This window comes from Saccopteryx bilineata, chromosome X (genome assembly GCF_036850765.1).
Source record: "Saccopteryx bilineata isolate mSacBil1 chromosome X, mSacBil1_pri_phased_curated, whole genome shotgun sequence".
Taxonomy (NCBI): Eukaryota; Metazoa; Chordata; class Mammalia; order Chiroptera; family Emballonuridae; genus Saccopteryx; species Saccopteryx bilineata.
The window spans coordinates 34,737,587-34,758,984 of NC_089502.1; the positions used below are offsets into that span (position 1 = coordinate 34,737,587).

At 37.8% G+C, this 21,398-nt stretch overlaps 1 pseudogene; it reads right to left on the reverse strand.

Annotated features, from left to right (window-relative positions):
* Positions 1 to 633: 633 nt before the first annotated feature.
* On the reverse strand, positions 634 to 11,791 carry LOC136317622 (uncharacterized; annotated as a pseudogene).
* Between the last annotated feature and the right edge of the window lie 9,607 nt (positions 11,792 to 21,398).

Genomic DNA, 21,398 nt, shown 5'->3' on the forward strand with positions numbered 1-21,398 from the left:
TTCTTGGGGTTGTATTAAGGGTAGTGAAAATCGCTATTACTGTGGGACTTTCATAAAACCTGAAGTGATGGAAGGCAAACTTTGGAAAAGCAGGAGATACTTGTAAACAGGGTGGAGAGAGTATGTCACAATGCATAGAGAGACTATCAGGGATTTGACAGATGATGTTATCAATGAAAATTTTCTTAGATAAAAGTCTCCTTTGGTATGAAGAAGACATGAAAGATGAAGGACTGAATTATCTTAATGGACTAGTGTAATCTGATTACAGGGGGTCCTCAGGTTTCGACAACAGTGATGCAACACAAATTCTGGTGTAAGTTGAAACACACCCTAGCCTGTCACTTACCTATCCGAACACACTTGTAAAATCCTAATCTAGAACACAAAAACACAACCACAGAAAAAGGAAAAGGACATAAATATACTGTACTGTACACTGTACTGTAGTAACAGGAAAAATGACAAAAAATTAGTATAAAAAAGTTTATGACCTTCATTTCTGTGGCTGGCTTGCACACTGGAAGAGGCATTCCAAGGTGGGAGAGAGTGAGCTATTGGGAGGAGGAAGCTGGAGAGGCGGGAGAACCTGCAGAAGGTGCTGGAGATACTGGGTCAGGTGAATCAGGATTGCTAAGGAACGTGCAAAAGACACTGGACTACAGGTGTTTCATCTGGAGAAGCAGCTAATGTAGAGGGTACAGGATCTGTTTCAGGCCTCTCTAACTTCTTAAAGAATTGCTCCAGGCTAGTCTGGAAGGTTGATGACTTCTTTTCCATAATCTTCCTATAGCATTGCAAGGCATCCATAACAGCTCTGTAGACCTTACTGAATCTGTCATCACTGGGATCCTCAGCCTGAAATTTTGCCAACCCATCCTCTACAAAAAAACAAAATAAACAAACAAACAAAAAACCCAACAACAAACACCCCCTTCTGTCAAACCCTTGGTAGTAAATCTCTTGGGTTCTGGGGGTTTTATCTCCCTCACTCATATGCTGCATTGCTGCGTATTCTTCTGCTGAGCACAACCAAACTAGTTCAACCATGTACTCCTTAAGTAAGCTAATGGCGTAAGCTGAAATATTCACGTTCCAACTTTTTTTAAGTTTTATGGGAGTGAGCGTCGTAAACTTGAAACATCATATGCCGAGATTGTCATAACCTGAGGCCCCTGTATAATAATCAGAAGCACCCATTGCTTCTATAGTGATGGGGCTTGCTGTCAGGAGGAATGGAACCCTCCAATTCTCTCAATAGCATGGCACTGGAGAAATGGACAAATTTCTGTGTTCTGAGTCTTTGACTTTTTATCAGTTATAAAGACTTTTTTTGTTTCAATTTTTCCTCATGAAAGACATGTCATATGTCCTTATATAGTACATGGTTATATTTAAACTAGAAAGCCCGGCGGCCATATGAAATGACCGTTGTTCTAGATATTATAAATTGTAATTAAAATGATTTGTGCAAAGGTGTCTGCTAATTCAAACTGAATTACCCAGGGCAGGCGGCGAGGACACCCCTTTGCTTAGTGCCCCACGGGGTTTCCCCCTTCTACTTGCTTAATTGCTTAAAGTAGAGTGCAATGAAGGAAACCACTGGCAGTACATTTCTCTGCTCAGTGGTTTCTTTTTGTCGAGAAAGCCGTTTTTGTGCAGCTTTAGCTCCTTTTCTCTCCTCTTCAGTGCTGTATTTTCTAGGAGGCATTCTTAAAAGAAATTACATTAAGACGTAGTTTTTATGTAAAACAGATGATTGCCAATGCAAACAAATGTTCACCTTCCCCCTGACATGCTCAATTTGCGTTCAGCCTTAAATTGTTTCAAAAGCAGATGATTACCAATGCAAACAAATGTTCACGTTCCTCCTGACCCGCTCAATTTGCGTTCAGCCGTGGCAACTTCACCCCATTGGCTAGTACAGTTATGCAAGCAACCAATAAGCTATCGGCGACAAACAGACACTTAAGCCGCATATAATAAAGATTTGATCTTTTCTTTTAAAAGGGTTGCTTCTGACTTAGGGAGCCCCTAGTCCATTTATCAACATGCTCTGAATCCATCTTTTACATGGGCTCTTTACCTGAAAATATTTTCCCAGGTGATTAATTTTATCCATTTGTTTTTTATTCTTTTAATTTTCCCATTTAGACAGTCATATTTCTGACCTCACCTAGAACTTTAGGGGAGTGTATTGTACTTAAAGCTTATAGTTCTGTTTACTGAATACAATTCACATGGAGACATTTTTTTTTAATTTATATAATGCATTTCAAACCACTAAAGACTTTCATTTTTTTTTTCTAAGTACATCCTGTTTTTCTGCCAAGTCTTACCCAGGCTAAGGTGTATTCAAAAAGCTGTTCCTCTGGGATTAGTCACGTCTCACTGATTTCACTCACTGATTAACAGGGCCGAGTAAAAGTCAGTTGTTTTCAAGCAGGCCAATGAAGTATTTTCATGCATTTAACCAATTTTTTAAATTGTAATATGAAACCCGCCAAGAAAGAATTATAATTGGGAACCGAGACAGATTTCTTCAGTTTCAACCGATTACATTAAATCTTGTCTTATGTCAATTTAGTTAGCTTCTTAATTCTGAAGGGATGACCAAAAATTTTTAGAAGTTTTGAGTTAAAAAATACAACTACTTTATATTCCTCTAAAATAAAGAATACAAGACAAAATGGCCATTTGAGGACATCAGTAGAAATTTTTTCTCCATATTTCTTTATTGGTATTTTTATGATTATAACATGTAAACTACTTACATTTTGTGAGGCTATTTTAGATTTCCAACTGCTCTAATTTTTAACTTTTCTGTACTATAACCACTAGCTATACTTTGTAATACTTGAAAAATTATTTTGCTGCAGATTTTAAAAATTGGCTAGTGTTTAAGTAGAGTCCTCCGATAATATTTTCTTAAAGCTGTAGAATGGTTTAAATTTGTTTTGAAGTTCAAAAACTGAACATTGTTCAAGCACTGGGGCTGGCCCATTATTTTAATGTGCAAGCCTTTTAATGATGAATTTCTGAACCACTCTGTGGTGGTTACCATGGACACTAAGAGGCACTTCACTGCCAAATCAGATGGATAGAAAAACAGTTCTTTCAATATGTATTTCAGGTATCTGCAGACTTCCATAACTGGTTCTATTATGAATAAATAAGACTTAGCCTTAATTTATCAGAGATTTTCTGACAGCATTTCAGCTAAATATTTTTGTTTCATTCTCTTCTGCACTCTGCCTCAGTCCATATTTTATTTTCGTGAAAGACCTTAGGGTGAAGACATATGATAATTTTCTAAATATTAATTAGCCCTGACAATAAGGCTTGTATATTTAGGGTTGGACTGACAGATAAAAATATTTGCTTCATGTGTGTCCTCCATAGGGACCTCTATTAAATCTTGGGGAGAAAGACTTATTTCTGCCTACACCCTTTGATTCGGTAAGTAAAACCTTGCATGCATTCTTGTTGTTGTATTTTTGTGGTTGTTGCTATGCATACTCTAAAATAATGAATTTAGCCCTGGCTGGGTAGCTCAGGTTGTTAGAGCACTGTTCCGATACACTAAGGTTGTGGGTATGATCCGGGGTCAGGGCACATACAAGAATCAACTAATGAATACATAACTAAGTGGAACAACACATCTATATTTCTTTTTTTCTCTCTCTCTCTCTCAAAAAAAGAATAAATAAACAACTAATTTAATATCTATTAATGTTATTGACAGAATCTTTTTTTATAGGATTTATTATGTGATCCAGTTGTTAGACTTATAAAGCCTATTCATTTATGAAGAGGTTTGACATATTGAAGAAATATCATTATGTTATTATTGCTATAATATGTGTTTTACTTTCTCAAATATCTTTTAATTAAATGTCATGGAATTAGATTAGTGAAAACTAGGGTTGGGCCTCTACTTATTATACAATAATTACTCATTTTAATTTTAACAAACATTTCTCAAATATTAAAGTAAATTTATAGTCATGCATTACAATTTTACTTCTGTAATGGTGTTCTAAAGCTGGTCTATGATGTTGAACTAACCAAGGTACTGTCAATAATTTATGACTTTTCCTCATTCTAGTCATTTAATTATTTTTACCTTTGGATAAACTAAAATTGTATTACTATTAAACCTGCACAATTTAAATTCCATTTCTGTGAACCACTCTATATCTCTTTGTACAAAGTAAGCCATCAAATATACATAATTCAGTAGTATTATATAACATTATTCTTTGTCTTACCATACCAATTATCTTTCTTTAGGCTACTTGTTCAGAATTTTACCTATATTGGCAAGGCTATTGTTTGTTTTCATCTCTATAGCAAATTCTTAAGAGATACATTAGGAAAATAGGCAGACAGCTGGTAAACAGACTCATTCCCTGCCTTGGGGCTGAAGAAACAATTCACCAACTTCGTCTTTCTCTATATCTACTCACTTCATCACTATTTCCAAATCTCCTGTTTTTGCCCTCTGAGAATTTGAGCATGTCTAATATATAAAAGAAGTTGAAACCAAACTTGTGCTTTATCAGATTTTGCATTAGTTGATTGGGTTTTCTTTTACTAAATTCTGTAGTATGCTTCCTTGTTTTTGACTGACTCATCTTTTTATTTGTAATTATAGCATACAACTGTAATTTCAAATGCTATTATTAGGAAGATTGTAAACAATATATTTTCTAAACACAGGCACATTTTCAGCATTAATTTCAATACAACAATACATTTTTTAAAGTGAAATTTTTATTAATCTTTTTGGTTTGTATAAAACCAGAATCACAGTTGCAGAAATACTAAGAATACTGAAATCATTACCATGTGTTGAGGCAATCTCATGGAAAGGAAAATAGCCAGGGTCAGTGGTGTCCAGCCACAACTGTAAACTACATTAGAGTAGGAAGATAAAGTGCTGTTACAGAGCCAAGAGCAACAAGGCATCATGATGATAACGACAAACACTATTTGTAGACATTCACTATGTTCGAGGCATTGTATTTATTATATGTTCATACTTCTTACTACTAATAAGAATAACCATTTTGTAGATTCATTATTCAATCAACACATATTCCCTTTTTTTTTGTATTTTTCTAAAGCTGGAAACGAGGAGAGACAGTCAGACAGACTCCCGCATGCTCCCGACGGGGATCCACCCGGCACGACCACCAGGGGCGAAGCTCTGCCCACCAGGGGGCAATGCTCTGCCCCTCTGGAGCATCACTCTGTTGAGACCAGAGCCACTACAGCGCCTGGGGCAGAGGCCAAGAAGCCATCCCCAGTGCCCGGGCCAACTCTGCTCCAATGGAGCCTCTCTGTGGGAGGGGAAGAGAGAGACAGAGAGGAAGGAGAGGGGGAGGGGTGGAGAAGCAAATGGGCGCTTCTCCTGTGTGCCCTGGCCGGGAATTGAACCCAGGACTTCTGCACTCCAGGCCGACGCTCTACCACTGAGCCAACCGGCCAGGGCCTCAATCAACACATATTAACTGAGGAATACTAATGTGCAATGCTCTAGGGATATCATAGGGAACAGGATTCTTGTCCTCATGAAAGTTATGATCTAGTAGTGATAAGCCACGTACTGAGTCTTAGAAAGGCTGTATACATAGCTCAAGACTAGTCTGTGTGGCTCTACATCCACGTTTATTTTTTACTTGTTATTCAAGATGGCTGTGAGGTAGTAATCAAAAAGTAGGTGGTAGTCATAGGAAACTTTGTGCCAGAGGTCAAAGCCAGTTGGACCCAAAATAAGGGGGTAGGGTTCCAGAACATTGCTGCTGAATGTTCAGAGCAAGAGACTGTTCTGTTCACTAAGGAAATTATCAGTAATATTTTAAGCAAATGCATTCAGTGGGATGAATGCATTTTAATGTATACCACATCATTATTAGAGTTCAGTGACTCACAAAAAGAGATATAAAGGAATACAAACAAATGAATAAAAAATCTGGGCATTCTGAATGTTCTTTGCAGGCACTTCTTTCTCATCTGGTAGCTTAATTGTTACTTTTCACAAGGATTTGTCCTAGACCCTCTGTATTCATGGGTTTCACATCTGTGTATTCAACCAACTGTAGATTTAAAATATTTTTTTAAAACTCCTGAAAGTTCTGAAAAGTAAAACTTCAATTTGCTACCTACCAAACACTATGCTGAATTCATGTAAATGAAGTGATGTGTAGACATACTTTGCTGTAGCTTATGTACAAATACAGGTTATATGAAAATACTTTGAGATTTTATATTAGGGACTTGAGCATAGTGTGGTTTTTGTACTCTCCTTGGGTGATTTTATCAACTCTTGTAGTTTCAAAAGCTGATGATCTTTCATCTATCTATATGGCTCAGATCTCTCTCCTGCTTTACATGTCTAGTTGCCTATTGCCTATCTCCATCTGGATACCTTATACGCTGCTCAAATTCCCCATGTTCAAAATCAAATTCGTCATTTCCTTCTTCTCTGCATAAAGCCTATTGCCCCTGTTAACCTCTCCCACTAAGTGCTGTTACCATTGATCTAGCTGCTCAAACCATAAACCTGAGAGTCATCCTTGACTCCTGCCTCTCCTCATCCCTTACATCCAATCTATCACCAAGTCTTATCATTGTTATCTTGTGATTATTTCTCAAATAATTTACTTCTCTTCATCTTCAATACCCTCTCACAGGTCTAACCAATCTTGTCTTTCTTCTAGAATATTGACAAAAGCCTTTAGTGACTGGTCTCAGGACCTCTAATCAGAGAGAGAGTCAGAGAGAGAGAGACAGATAGGGACAGACAGACAGAAACGGAGAAAGATGAGAAGCATCAATCATCAGTTTTTCCTTGTGAGATCTTAGTTGTTTATTGATTGCTTTCTCATGTGTGCTCTGACCGTGGGCCTTCAGCAGACCGAGTAACCCAGCAGTTCTCAACCTGTGGGTCGCGACCCCGGCGGGGGTCGAACGACCAAAACACAGGGGTCGCCTAAAGCCATCGGAAAATATATATTTATTATACAATACATATTTAAATAAAATATGTATTTCCGATGGCTTTAGGTGACCCCTGTGTTTTGGTCATTCGACCCCCACCGGGGTCGCGACCCACAGGTTGAGAACCGCTGGAGTAACCCCTTGCTCAAGCCAGTGACCTTGGGTCCAAGCTGGAGAGCTTTTTGCTCAAGCCAGATGAGCCTGTGCTCAAGCTGGTGACCTCGGGGTCTCGAACCTGGGTCCTCGGCATCCCAGTCCAATGTTATATCCACTGCGCCACCACCTGGTCAGGCTTGTTTTTTTATATACTGAAAATTTGATCATATTTTTTTTCTTATAACCCTTCAATGGTTCTGCATTGCCTTTGGGATAAAATCCACACTATTATAATCTATGTAGCCCAGAGAGATTTGGACTCTGTATATCATCTCAGTTTCATTTTGTGTCTCCTGGCACTTCTGCTCTAGTCATTCTGAACTACCTTCTTTTCCTTGAATGAGCATGCTATCTTGCCTCCTGCCCTTTGCACAAGCTCTTTCATCTCTTTACCTTGCTAAATCCTGCTGATTGTTAAGCTTTCAATGTAGATCAGGGGTCCCCAAACTACGGCCCGCGGGCCACATGCGGCCCCCTGAGGCCATTTATCCGGCCCCCGCCGCACTTCTGGAAGGGGCACCTCTTTCATTGGTGGTCAGTGAGAGGAGCATAGTTCCCATTGAAATACTGGTCAGTTGGTTGATTTAAATTTACTTGTTCTTTATTTTAAATATTGTATTTGTTCCCCCCCCTTTTTTTTTTACTTTAAAATAAGATCTGTGCAGTGTGCATAGGGATTTGTTCATAGTTTTTTTTATAGTCTGACCCTCCAATGGTCTGAGGGACAGTGAACTGGCCCCCTGTGTAAAAAGTTTGGAGACCTCTGATGTAGATGTTATCTCATCTACAAAATGTTCCCTGACTCCCAAGTCTGGTTAGGTTCCTCTTTTTTATGTCCCTTAGCCCTTTATATTTTCTGCATTATAGCAGTAACCACTTCATAATTTTTAAAATTCATTTTAGTGAGAGAAACAGGTAGAGAGAAAGATAAGAACATCATTTGTTCCTGTAGGAGTCCTGACTGGGCTTCAAACCGGCAGCCTCTGTGCTTCGGGACGACGTTCTTAACCAGCCAAGTTATCCGACCAGGGCACCACTCTATAATTGTACTTATACACTTTTCGATCAATACATTATAAATTCCATGAAGACCTATTGCTGCCTGTTGACCACTGTATCTCTACAACCTAACAGTGCTCAACACATTGTAGCTTACAAACAATGCTATAAAATTTTTTAAAAATTAAAAAAAAAGAAAGATTATAGAGACCAGTATGATCAACTTTGGAGACCTTGGCATGGCAGCCTCAGTCCCCTCATTTGTAAAGTGGGAACAATATGAACAGCTAGAATGAACTATGACTGGCTTTGGGGAGTGACGTCCCTCCTAGAACCCAACATGCAGTGCAGCTTCAGTTAGAAGATGGGGTCTCACTCATTTTTCATTTCTCAATCCCCGCTCTGTGCAAGAAGTCCAGGCACTCTGCTTAGTTGGCACCTACTGTGAGTATCTTAATGGTTTGAAGCTTATTGTATAAATTCTTCAAATCTACTAGCTAGAAGGTACTCAAGAAAACACTTTTTTCAATCTCTCAATCGGTGTAAGAATACCGGCTACATTATCATTTAAAGAAAACCCTCCATTCTCTCTATGTGGACACTTCCAGAGGTACAAATTCACTATTTTGTAAGACAGCTACTGCTATTAAGGTTATATCTTATTGTTTTAAAAAATCTTCCTCATATTTGAACACTTTCCTGCTATAACTTTCATCCATAGTTCAATTTCTGTTTTATTAACTGACAAAAAAATTCAACTTTTTCTTTTTTAAACAACTCAAAATTAATCTTTTCCTTTAAAGACACTTCTACGTTTGACCAGGCAGTGATGTACAGGATAAAGTGTTGGCCTGGGACCCAGAGGACCCAGGCTTGAAACCTCAAAGTCATTGGCGTAAGCATGGGCTCATCTGACTTGAACATGGGGGCACTAGCTTGACAAGTGCCGGGTCGCTGGCTTGAGCATGAGATTACAGACATGACCCCAAGGTTGCTGGCTTGAGCCCAACAGTCACTGGCTTGAAGCCCAAGGTTGCTGGCTTAAACAAGAAAGAGATCACTGGCTTGGCTGCAGCAACCCCCACCCACCCCAGTCAAGGCACATATAAAAATCAATCAGTGAACAACTAAGATGCCACAGTGAAGAATTGATACTGCTTATCTCTCTCCCTTCCTGTCTGTCTGTCCCTCTCTCTCATGTGTACATGCATGCACACACACAAAAAAGTACACTTCCAAATAATTTAGAGTCATTATTATTTACTTTCTAAATTATTAGTTCTCAAGTTTAATCTGCAACAGAATTGCCTAGGAAGCTCGCAGATACCCTGGTCCCATACCAAAAGACTCTGATTCAATAAGTTGTTAATGAAACTCAGGAATCTAAAATTTAACAAATAACCCAGATAATTCTGATGTAAATAACCCATAAATTACAAGTCAAAAAACAATGCTCAGCGGGGAAAAATTAAAAATTTTCTAGTGAATGGTGCTCAAATGACACGATCTTCAAAGTCACTGGATATTTGTATCTATTCTCTTCAAGTGTAGCCCCTGTGCTGGTTTGATACATTCAGGTGTATTTAGACTAATAAAAAGTAGAGTGAAGATACTATCTTCTTTAAATTGTACATAGTTGTCCTACCAAATTTTAGTAGATGTGTCACATTACTGAGTGTGATTTTGTTGTTAATTAAAACCTGTTAGGGCAGGAATGAATTACAGAGAATGGATAAACCAAACCTCACAGATAAAGAAAGAAAGGAAGAAAGAGGGAATGGGATGAGATGACAATAGATAAAGGCATATACTGAAGAGAGGTAGATATAGTATTCTCACCAAAGATGGTGCACAGCCTTCTCAGTAGTTTCAGTTTCCCTCTTCCACAGCCTATAAGATGTACCACTGCTAGCCATTTGCAAGAGCTGCTACTCACTGTCAGCCACTGACCGTCTCTCTGGAGTTAGCAGGTTAATAATCTATTTGACTCTTATTAGAAATGAATCAATTTGCTGTCCATCCATGTTGTCATAAATGATACTATGTCATCATTTCTTATGGCTGAGTACTATTCCATTGTATATATGTACCACATCTTCTTTATCCAATCCTCTATTGATGGGCATTTTGGTTGTTTCCATGTCTTGGCCACTGTGAATAATGCTGCAATGAACATGGGGGTGTCTTTACATACTAATGCTTTCGAGTTAATCCACAATAAGAATCGACATTCTGCAATCAGCCCTAGCATATCAGAAGTTGGAGCCTTGGTCCACTTTTTTAGAAACATTTTTGATCTCTAACAGGCTACTGAGGGTACCTTGGCATATTTGGAAGATGATCTAAAACTCTAAAAATAGCTATGAACACAATTCTCCCACATGCATACAATTTGAATAAGTTTGGCAAGATGCTTTTAAGCTTATAAAAGTGTCATAGAATGTTATGAATTGGCTTTACATGCTTTCATACAGCTGGTATACAGATTAGCACTTTCTGTTATGACACCCAGGCCCTGTGCCTTCTACTCTAAACAGCAGGAAAATTTTATGAGCCAGAAAACCTTTCTTGTATTTGGCCTTAGGGCAGTAAGCAATGAAATTTATTTGCTCACAAGGCTGGAGTCTGTGGTTCCCAGAAGTAAAGGAAGTGGGGTCAGTCACATTGAATGAAATCAGTTGTTAGTGTCTTCAGATGAAACTGGAAGTCTGAGAGGGGATCTAGGGTGGCAAGTAACAAAAGTTTGGAACTTAGCAGCCCTTTGCTGAATGTAAGGATGGAAAAATAATCCCAACTATGATGAATTGACTTTAGTTTTGAGAGAGAAAGAAAGAGAGAGAGAGAAAAAAGGAAGAGAGACATCTATTTGTCGTTTTACTTACTTATGTATTCATTGGTTGATTCTTGTATGTGCTCTTACTGGGAATCGAACCTGCAACCTTGGTGTATCGAAACAATGTTCCAGGACTTGATAGAACTGAATTTAGAATGTGATTCTAAAAAAAAAAGTCTTCATATTGCAGATGTTAGGATGAAATTATTTCAATTGTCACACATATGTGTGTCTCAAAGGAGATAAGGAACAGACTCTATTAAGAGGTACCCAGGAGGCAAATATAAAGTTGTGATCTTGAGGCTTATATGATAGTCACCTTTATATTTTTCTATTCATGGAATGAAATAATTTTCAAGGCATTACACAACCACTTTTAATACTTTGGGAGGAGCTTCATAGGAAGAAAAAATACTGGACTCTTACCCCAAGGACTGAACCAGGGAGAGAGGCTACCTGGGGGGAAATAAGCAATACAGGGACCTGCTGCAGACTCAGGACAAAGGAAATACTGTCAGTGTGGGGACCTGTGAGCACTGCAGGAGGAAACAGAAGTGTGATGGGACTGGCTTTAGGCACACAGGTGAAGGGCAAAAGGGTTGAACACAAAGCCGCAATGTTACTTGGGTTCTTCTTTCATCTCGTTTGCCTTTTTCTGCTTCTGCTGCATGATCTTCGAGTTCCTCTGCTTGCATATAGCAGCAGAAAGCCTGCCACATCTATACCTTCCTTAACCGAGTTGCTCTGCTTTTTCATATTATTCTGCTGGGTGACATTGTGCTGGTTATTTCAGGTCATGGCCAATGCAGTGGCTCAGAAACAAAATAGTTTTGAGTATCTACTGTCTACCAGAAGACAGATAAAAATTTGACACAGTCCCTGACTTTTAGGAGCCTACTCTGAGTGACACGAAACATGACAAAAAGGTGATAATATATTGTAATAACTAAAACATTAGTGATGAGCAGAGAGGGTTTTAAGAACATAGTGAACTGGAGAGAAGTCAATGAAGAGAAGTTAAAGTAAGGTTTTTTTGGAAAAGTGATGCCTAAACTGAATCTCAAAGGATGAGTAGGAGCTACACAGAAGAAATAGTTTGAGGAGGTCAAGTCTGTCAAGAAGAACAACATGGTATGTGGCAGGAAATGTAAATAATTCAGTATGGCTAGACTAGAACATAAAGTACAAAACAAGTGAGAGATGAAACTGCAGAAATAGGCAGGAGCCAAATCAAACCCTGTATGTCATGCCAAGGCAGCTGGACTGTCCTCTGTAGGCAATAGGGAAGCTGGTAAATGACCATTTCTGATAGCAGCATGGCGAATAGAAAAGACCAGATGTAAGACCAGAAGTAGAAAGACTAGTCAGGATGTTGTTATAATAGTCAGAGAGAGAGAGAGAGCGGGCTAGGGTCTGAACAAAGGGGATGCGCAGGAGATGACAGAAAGGGGGCGAGTTTGAGTTTGAGATGGTTAAAGAAGAGTTTTGTTGTTGTTCTTATTTTGTTTTGATCCAGGACTGAGTTTGACCTTGAGGTCAAAGTGGTTGGCAATAGAAAGAGGGTAGTAGGATGATGCACTGAAGCATCATAAAGCTTATTTCTAATAAAACATTTGTTGAAAATAATCTTTTAAAAATATATTCTTTTCTGCTCAGCTTGCAAGAGTAAACATGTGCTGGAGATTGGTTGCTTAGCTTGTTGAGAGTTAATAACTCATGTGGTTTAGCTTGCTGTAGGCAATTGTGCAGTGGGAATAAAGCAAGTTAGGGTCAGAATGAGAGAGAATGGCTCTGCCAGCTGTCTCGTTTTCCTCTCTCCATAAACGTAAATACCCTCCAAGCAATCCCACCAACAAAGAAGCTTTCTGTGCCAGAAATATGTTTATTTTGCAAAGGAGGAGTCCAGAAGACCATATGGAATATAATTGACAATGATATTCAGTTCAGTAAGTACAATAACAGTAGAAAGAAATAACTAGAACAAATGTTAAATTATTATACAGTACTACATACTACAGAGAATTCAGTGTAAAATACAAAAGAAAGTTTTAAAAATTACAGATTAATCCATTCTTTTAAAAATGAATTTTGTGTAAAAATAAAATCAGAATAAGCAGTATATCAAATTATAAAATAAGGTTATGATAGAACACAATTATACAAAGCACATTAATAAAACTGAACTCAGAATTCTTAATTGAATAAATGAACTAGGAAGAATTATATGATACATTATGCTTGAATAAAAATAGAAGATTCCAGGTTTAGATTACATAAATGTAACTATTTAATTAATTATTCTTAAATATGGATGCGAAAGACTTAAATGTTAAATCAGCACTAGGTATCAATCAAATGTCAAGGAAACAAGGAATAAATCTAGCAATGTAAATGAAATAAATGTCGAATCTGTCTCCAAGTCCTGTTGAGTCCTCTTATGAAATCTTTCTTAAGTTTGTCTCCCAAACATCTCTAATACCACCATCTTAGTCTACCATAACAGTTAATCTCTGTCATGACAAATTCCTTCAGCTTAAACTCATAGAGCATAGTGATGCCAGATACTTTTTGAGAAATTTGTCTAATAAGCCCAAACTAATTAATCTCTTTCTGACTTCAAGACCATCCATATCTAAAACACTACATGCTCATATCTATCTTTGCCCCTTCCTAAGGCGTCATACTTTCTTCTATGTCTGTACCATCATCTTTTGAGGCTCAGGTCAAATCCCCCCCAAAATAAGATATTTTTAACTCTCTTACTGTTCTGATTTTCCAATATAATTGTAAATGGAATCATATACTCTATAGATAATTTAATTATTATGTAGCTTTATTTTATGCAAGTCATTTCTTTAACTATGTTATAAACTCATTGAGGGGATATAATTAAATATTACCTCAATTCCCTCAATTGGGTCTAGGCCATTTTTATTCTAACATTTTGACCCATTTTGATAGAATAGATATTTGGACCATAAGGACATGTTAATTTCTTGCTTATAGGTATAAACATTTGATTCAGAATTACACTTTACTGGCTATTTATTTTGAGAAAGCATATTAAGAGTGAATTCAACTCAACAAATGCAACTTTTAAGAAATTTCTTAGTAAATACTATTAAAACATTTAAGTGTTTTAATTTTTATTGATTTTTAGAGAGGGTGAGAGAGAGAGAGAGAGAGAGAGAGGGAGAGAGAGAGGGAGAGAGAGAAAGAGAGGTGAGATGCAAGAAGCATCAACTCGTAGTAGTTGCTTCACGTATGTGCCTTTACTGGGGAAGTCCAGGGTTTTGAACCGGCGACCTCAACTTTCCAGGTTGACTCTTAATCTACTGCACCACCACTGGCCAGACCTAATGTTTTCTGTATTTTTATTTTACTGAAAAATTTTATATTTTATTTATTCATTTTAGAGAGGAGAGAGAGAGAGAGAGAGAGAGAGAGAGAGAGAGAGAGAGAGAGAGAGAGAGAGAAGGGGGAAAAGCAAGAAGCATCAATTCACCCTGGCCGGTTGGCTCAGCGGTAGAGCGTCAGCCTGGCGTGCAGGGGACCCGGGTTCGATTCCCGGCTAGGGCACATAAGAGAAACGCCCATCTGCTTCTCCACCCCCCCTCCTTCCTCTCTGTCTCTCTCTTCCCCTCCCGCATCCAAGGCTCCATTGGAGCAAAGATGGCCCGGGTGCTGGGGATGGCTCCTTGACCTCTGCCCCAGGCGCTAGAGTGGCTCTGGTTGCGGCAAAGCGATGCCCCGGAGGGGCAGAGCATCGCCCTCTGGTGGGCAGAGCGTCGTCCCTGGTGGCATGCGGGGTGGATCCCGGTCGGGCGCATGAGGGAGTCTGTCTGTCTCTCCCCGTTTCCAGCTTCAGAAAAATACAAAAAAAAAAAAAAGCATCAATTCCCATATGTGCCTTGACCAGGCAAGCCTGTGCTTTTGAACCTGTGACCTCAGTGTATCAGGTCAATGCTTTACCCACTGCGCCACCACAGGTCAAGCTCTTTTGCTGAAAAAAAATTTTTTTTTCTATTTTTCTGAAGCTGGAAACGGGGAGAGACAGTCAGACAGACTCCTGCATGCACCCGACCGGGATCCACCCAGCACGCCCACCAGGGGATGACGCTCTGCCCACCAGGGGGCGATGCTCTGCCCCTCCCGGGCGTCTCACTGTTGCAACCAGAGCCGCTATAGCACCTGGGGCAGAGGCCAAGGATCCATCCCCAGCGCCTGGGCCATCTTTGCTCCAATGGAGCCTCGGCTGTGGGAGGGTAAGAGAGAGACAGAGAGGAAGGAGAGGGGGAGGGGTGGAGAAGCAGATGGGCGCTTCTCCTGTGTGCCCTGGCCGGGAATCGAACCAGGGACCTCTGCATGCCAGGCCGACGCTCTGCCACTGAGCCAACCGGCCAGGGCGCTGAAATTTTAATCTTAGTCTTTTCGTGTTCATTTTAAAATAAATATTTACCAATATAAACATTTTAATAAAGGTATAATTAACATACAATAAAGTGCACACATTGAATGTTTACAATTTGATAAATTTTGGCATATGTATACATCCATGTAACCATCACCATGATAAAGTTAGTGAATATATCCATCATCCCCAAAAGTTTCCTTCTGCCTCTGTATAATTTCTCACCCAATGTTCTCACCACCACATGCCCCTTACCACAGGAGACCGCCAGTCTTCTTTCTGTCTGTGTAGATTAGTTTGCATTTTTTAGAGATTTACATAAATGGAATAAAATGTTATATATTCCTTTTTCTGGCTTTTTTCACCAACATATATATTTTGAAATTCATTCACGTTGTTATGTTGTATCAATAGTTCATTTGTTTTATTACTTAAAAGTATTCCATTGCATGAACATAATCCAATTGGTTTGTCTATTTCTCCTATTGATGGACACTTAAGTTGCCTTTAGTTTTTAAATATTCATGGCTAATTCTCTGTATGTGTATAAGCTTTAATTTCTCTTGAGTAAATAGAGTAAGTCTTCACTTAACCTTGTCAGTTGTTCTTGGGAATTACCACTTTAAGCAAAATGAAACATAAATAAACCAATTTTACTGTAGGTTAACTGATATAAACAAGAGTTAGGTTCTTATAGCATATTTCTGATCACAAAGACATTGCCACATTGCGGCCAGAGCATGGGTCATGGACAGTGTTCCTGAGGTTTGCCTATAGCCCACACTCAGCAAAGACAGATAAAGCTAAAGTGTGGCACTCTAGCCTCCCAGATCTTACCTTCCTCATCTCACAATACCAAGAGTGGCAGAAACAAACACCACACCTAGCTCTCCAGAGCCTCTCTCTTCCCTGAAGAACAGAAGTGCTCCATGTCTGGTCTTTAGGTGTGTTGAGACATGGGACGGAGCACCAGGAGTCCTGAGGTCACAATTGTTAAAGTTGTAAAGCCGGAAACCTGAAGACATAAAGCTGAAGCTATAATTCTGAAAATGGAAAGCCCTCACAACACGCTTCACCTAGCAATGTTACAGTGGCCTCACATACATCATTGCAGCAAGGACAACAACATCTTACTAGACAGCCCAGGAACTTCACAGAGCTAAAAGTTGTAAAATACTGATGACTACTAAAAGAAACTTCTCAAAACCAAAACTTATTTTTCTTTTTTCTGTCTTTTTTTTCTTTTCTTCTTCTTATTCTTTTACCTCTTTTTTAATTTTGAATTTCATTTTTAAAAATTATTATATATTTATTCTTATTTTTTGTGTATTTTTTTGTTGTTGTTGGCTTTCAATTTTTTTCTCTGCTTTTTATTCTTTACTTGTATAACTTTCAAAATATTTATATATTTCATTGTATTTTTTATCTTGTTTTCAATCTTTCAGGTTTTTTTTTTGTTGTTGTTAGGGTTCTTAATAACACCACTCTCAAATGTCATAGAGGAAGAAGAAATGGAATACCATGGCTACACAAGACAAAGACGTAGTTCAGAAATAAAATTAAAAATCTCCAGAAAAACAATCTTAACCACATGGAAGCCTCACAGTTAAATGAGATCAGAAACAAATTAATGAATACCTCATCAAGGAGATTGAAACATTAAAAACAGATGAAGAACTCAGTATGTGAATTGGAGACTGAGGTAGCAAGTAAGGCTAATAGCTAATAGAGCAAGACAGATAGAAGAAAATCAGTGACATCAAAGACAGGCAACTATAGATGCTACAGAGAGAAAAGGAAGAAATTCATAAATTAAAAATACTGAGCTTTGGCCCTGGCCAATTGGCTCAGTGGTAGAGCATTGGCCTGGCGTGCGGAAGTCCCAGGTTCGATTCCCGGCCAGGGCACACAGGAGAGGCGCCCATCTGCTTCTCCACCCCTCCCCCTCTCCTTCCTCTCTGTCTTTTTCTTCCCCTCCCACAGCCAAGGCTCAATTGGAGCAAAAGATGTCCCAGGCACTGGGGATGGCTCCATGGCCTCTGCCCCAGGCGCTAGAGTGGCTCTGGTCACAACAGAACAATGCCCCAGATGGGCAGAGCATTGCCCCCTGGTGGGCATGTTGGGTGGATCCCGGTCGGGCGCATGCGGGAGTCTGTCCGACTGCCTCCCCATTTCCAGCTTCAGAAAAAAAAATACTGAGCTTTAAAAGAATTGTCTGATTCCATCAGAAAAGCAATATAAGAATAATGGTTATATCAAAAAATGAAGAGAAGAAGAAGGCAATGGAGAGCCTATTCAAACAGATAATTGATGAGAAGTTCCCCAAATTATGGAAAGAATTAGAGCCTCAAATCCAAGACGTAAACAGAATGCCAAGTTACCGCAACCCAAACAGACCTACTCCAAAGTACATTGTAATAAATTGTCAAAAATCAATGACAAAGAAAGATTCCTCAAGGCAGCTAGGGAAAAGAAGAACATAACATATAAAGGAGAAGCCTATTAGGTTATCATCAGATTTCTCAACAGAAATTACAAGCCAGAAGAGAGTGGACCCAAACATTCAAAGTACTGAAAGAGAGAAATTGTCTTCCAAGAATACTATATCTATCAAAGTTATCCTTTGATGATATGAAAGAGAAATAAAAACTTTTACAGACATAAAAAAGCTAAGGGAATTTATCACCAGAAAACCCCTACTGCAGGAAATACTCAAGGGTGTTATTTGACCAGACACAAAGGATAAAACAAATCAAAACTACAAGTAAAAGCTCCAACAACGTAAAAATAAAAATAAAGATAATCCGTGACAATAATACCATTAAAGGGGAGAGGGAAAAGATCAGCAGTAGCAAAGGAGGATGGATAGCAGAAACAATCATATGACAAAAGACTATAGTACATATGAACATTTTTTTCTTAAGCTAATGGTAACTACCCACAAAAAAGCCGGTACTGAAACATACAGCTTATAAAAGAAGAAACAGGGGAAAGAAGTATGGAACACCACCAAAGACATACAAATGATGAAACACAAAAGAGAAGCACCAAATGAGACACAGAGCTACCAGAAAACAAAACATGAAATGGCTATAAGAAATCCTCAAGTGTCAATAACTTCCCTAAATGTAAACAGACAGAACTCACCAATAAGGAGGCACAGAGTATCAGATTGGATCAAACAGCAAAACCTAACCATAAGCTGTCTTCAAGAGACATTTAAATTGTTAAGACAAAGGTAGATTCAAAGTGAAAGGTTGGAAAACAATTCTCCAAGCAAATAATATGCAAAGAAAAGCAGGTGCAGCCATACTCATATCTAACAATGCTGACTTTAAGACAAAAAAAGAAGAGCAGAGACAAGGATGAACATTTAATAATGATAGAGGGGATATTGTATCAAGAAGACATAACATTTCTTAATATATATGCCCCAAACCAGAAAGCACCAAAATATATGACATCTACTAACTGATCTAAAAATAGCAGACAAAAATACGACCATACTTGGAGATTTCAACACACCATTGACGGCTTTAGATAGATCATCCAAACAGAAAATCAATAAAGAAATATAGGCCTTAAATGACACTCTGGACCACATGGATATAATAAACATTTACAAGACATTTCATCCCAAAATGTCAAATTATACATTACTGTCCTGTGTACATGGAACATTCTCAAGGATAGACCATATGTTGGGCCACATAACTAACATTAACAAATTCAGGAAGATTGAAATGATACCAAGCATATTTTCTGATCATAAGGCTTTAAAATTAGAATTCCACTGAAAAAGAAAGTAAAAAAAAAAAACCCTGAAAAATGTGGAAATTAAACAGCATAGTTCTAAAAAATGACAGGTCAAAGAAGAAATAAAAGTAGAGATCAAAACATATATACAGACAAATGAAAATGACAACACGACATATCAAAATATCTGAGATACAGTGAATGCAGTAACAAGAGGGAAGTTTATATTTTTATAGGCTTATATCAAGAAACAAGGGAGATCCCAAGTAAACAACCTAATTTCTCACCTTAAAGAGCTAGAAAAAGAAGAAGAAAGGCAACCCAAAGTCAGCAGAAGAAAGGAAATAGTAAAAGTTAGAGCAGAACTTAATGAAGTAGAGAACAAAAATATCTATAGAAAAAATTAATAAATCAAAGAGCTGGTTCTTTGATAAGATAAAAAAATCAACAAACCACAAGCTAGTTTCACTAAGTAAAAAAGAGGAAGGACTCATAGCAACAAAATCCAAAATAAAAGAGAAGACATTACCACAGACATCATAGGTATACAAAAGATTATAGTAGAATATTATGAAACATTACATGCCACCAAATTGAACAACCTAGAGAAAATGGATAAATTTCTAGAACTAAACAATCTTCCTAGACTGAGTCACAAAGAAGTAGAAAACCTAAAATAGACTTATAAGCAGACAGGAAATAGAAACAACTATCAAAAACCTCCACAAAAACAAAAGTCCAAGAACAGATGTTTACACTAGTGAATTCTACTAAAAATTCAAAGAATATTTGGTACCTATCCTTCCCAAAGTCTTCCAAAAATTAGAAGAAGAAACAACCCTCCCCAACACATTTTATGAGGCCAACATAACCTTCATACCAAAATCTGGCAAGGACAACACACACACAAAAAAGTACAGACCAATATTTCTAATGAATATAGATGCAAAAATCCTAAACAAAATACTAGTAAATTGAATACAGCAACACATTAAAAAATAATACATCATGATCAAGTAGGATTCATTCCAGGAGGACAAGGTTGGTTCAAAATATGGAAATCAATCAACATAATATACCACATCAACAAAACAAAGAATAAAAATCATATAATCCTATCAATAGATGCAGAAGAAGCATTCGATAAGATACAATATCCCTCTACGTTTAAATCACTTGATAAAATTTGAATAGAAGAACAGTGCCTCAACATAATAAAGGCCATATATGACAAAACATCAGATAATATCACACTAAATAATGAAAAAATGAAGGCTTTTCCTTTAAAATCAGGAACGAGACAAGGTTACCCACTCTCTCCACTCTTACTCAACACAGTTCTTATTTAGCCAGAGTGATCAGGTAAGAGAAATAAAAGGCATCCATATCGGAAAAAAGAATTAAAGGTGTAACTTTTTGCAGATATGAATCTATATATAGAAAACCCCAAAGACTCCACCAAAAAACTATTAAAAACAATAAATCAATATGGTTAAGTCACAGCACACAAAATTAGTATACAAAATCTACTGCTTTTCTGTATGCCAAGATTAAAACTTCAGAAAATGAACTAAAAAAACCCCCCACAACACAATTTCTTTTAAAATTGCAACAACAACAAAAAATAAACTACCTAGGAATAAACTTACCAAATAATGTGAATGATCTATATACTGAAAAGTATAAAAAATTATTGACAGTAATTTAAAAAGACACAATGAAATGGAAAAATATTCCATGTTCATTGGTTGGAAGAATCAACATAGTTAAAATGGCCATTTTATCCAAAGCAATATACAAATTTAATGCAATCTCCATCAAAATGATAATGCAGTTTTTTTAAAAGAAATAGAAAAAAAATTCCAAGTTTGTAGAGAACCACAAAAAACCCCAAATAGCCAAAGCAATCCTGAGGAGAAAAAATGAAGCCAGAGGTACCACACACTACCTGATTTCAAGCTATGCTATAGAGCCACGATGATCAAAACAGCATGGTGCTGGCAAAAAAACAGACAGATCAATTTAACAGAATTAAAAGCCCAGATAAAGCCACATATATATGGATAGATCATCTTCAACAAAGGAGCCAAAAATACACAATGGAGAAAGGAAAGCTTCTTCAATAAATGGTGCTGGAAAAATTTGAAAACCACATGCAAAAGAATGAAACTTGACTATAGTTTGTCCCCTTGCATAAATATTAATTCAAAATGGATCAAAGACCTAAATATAAGATCT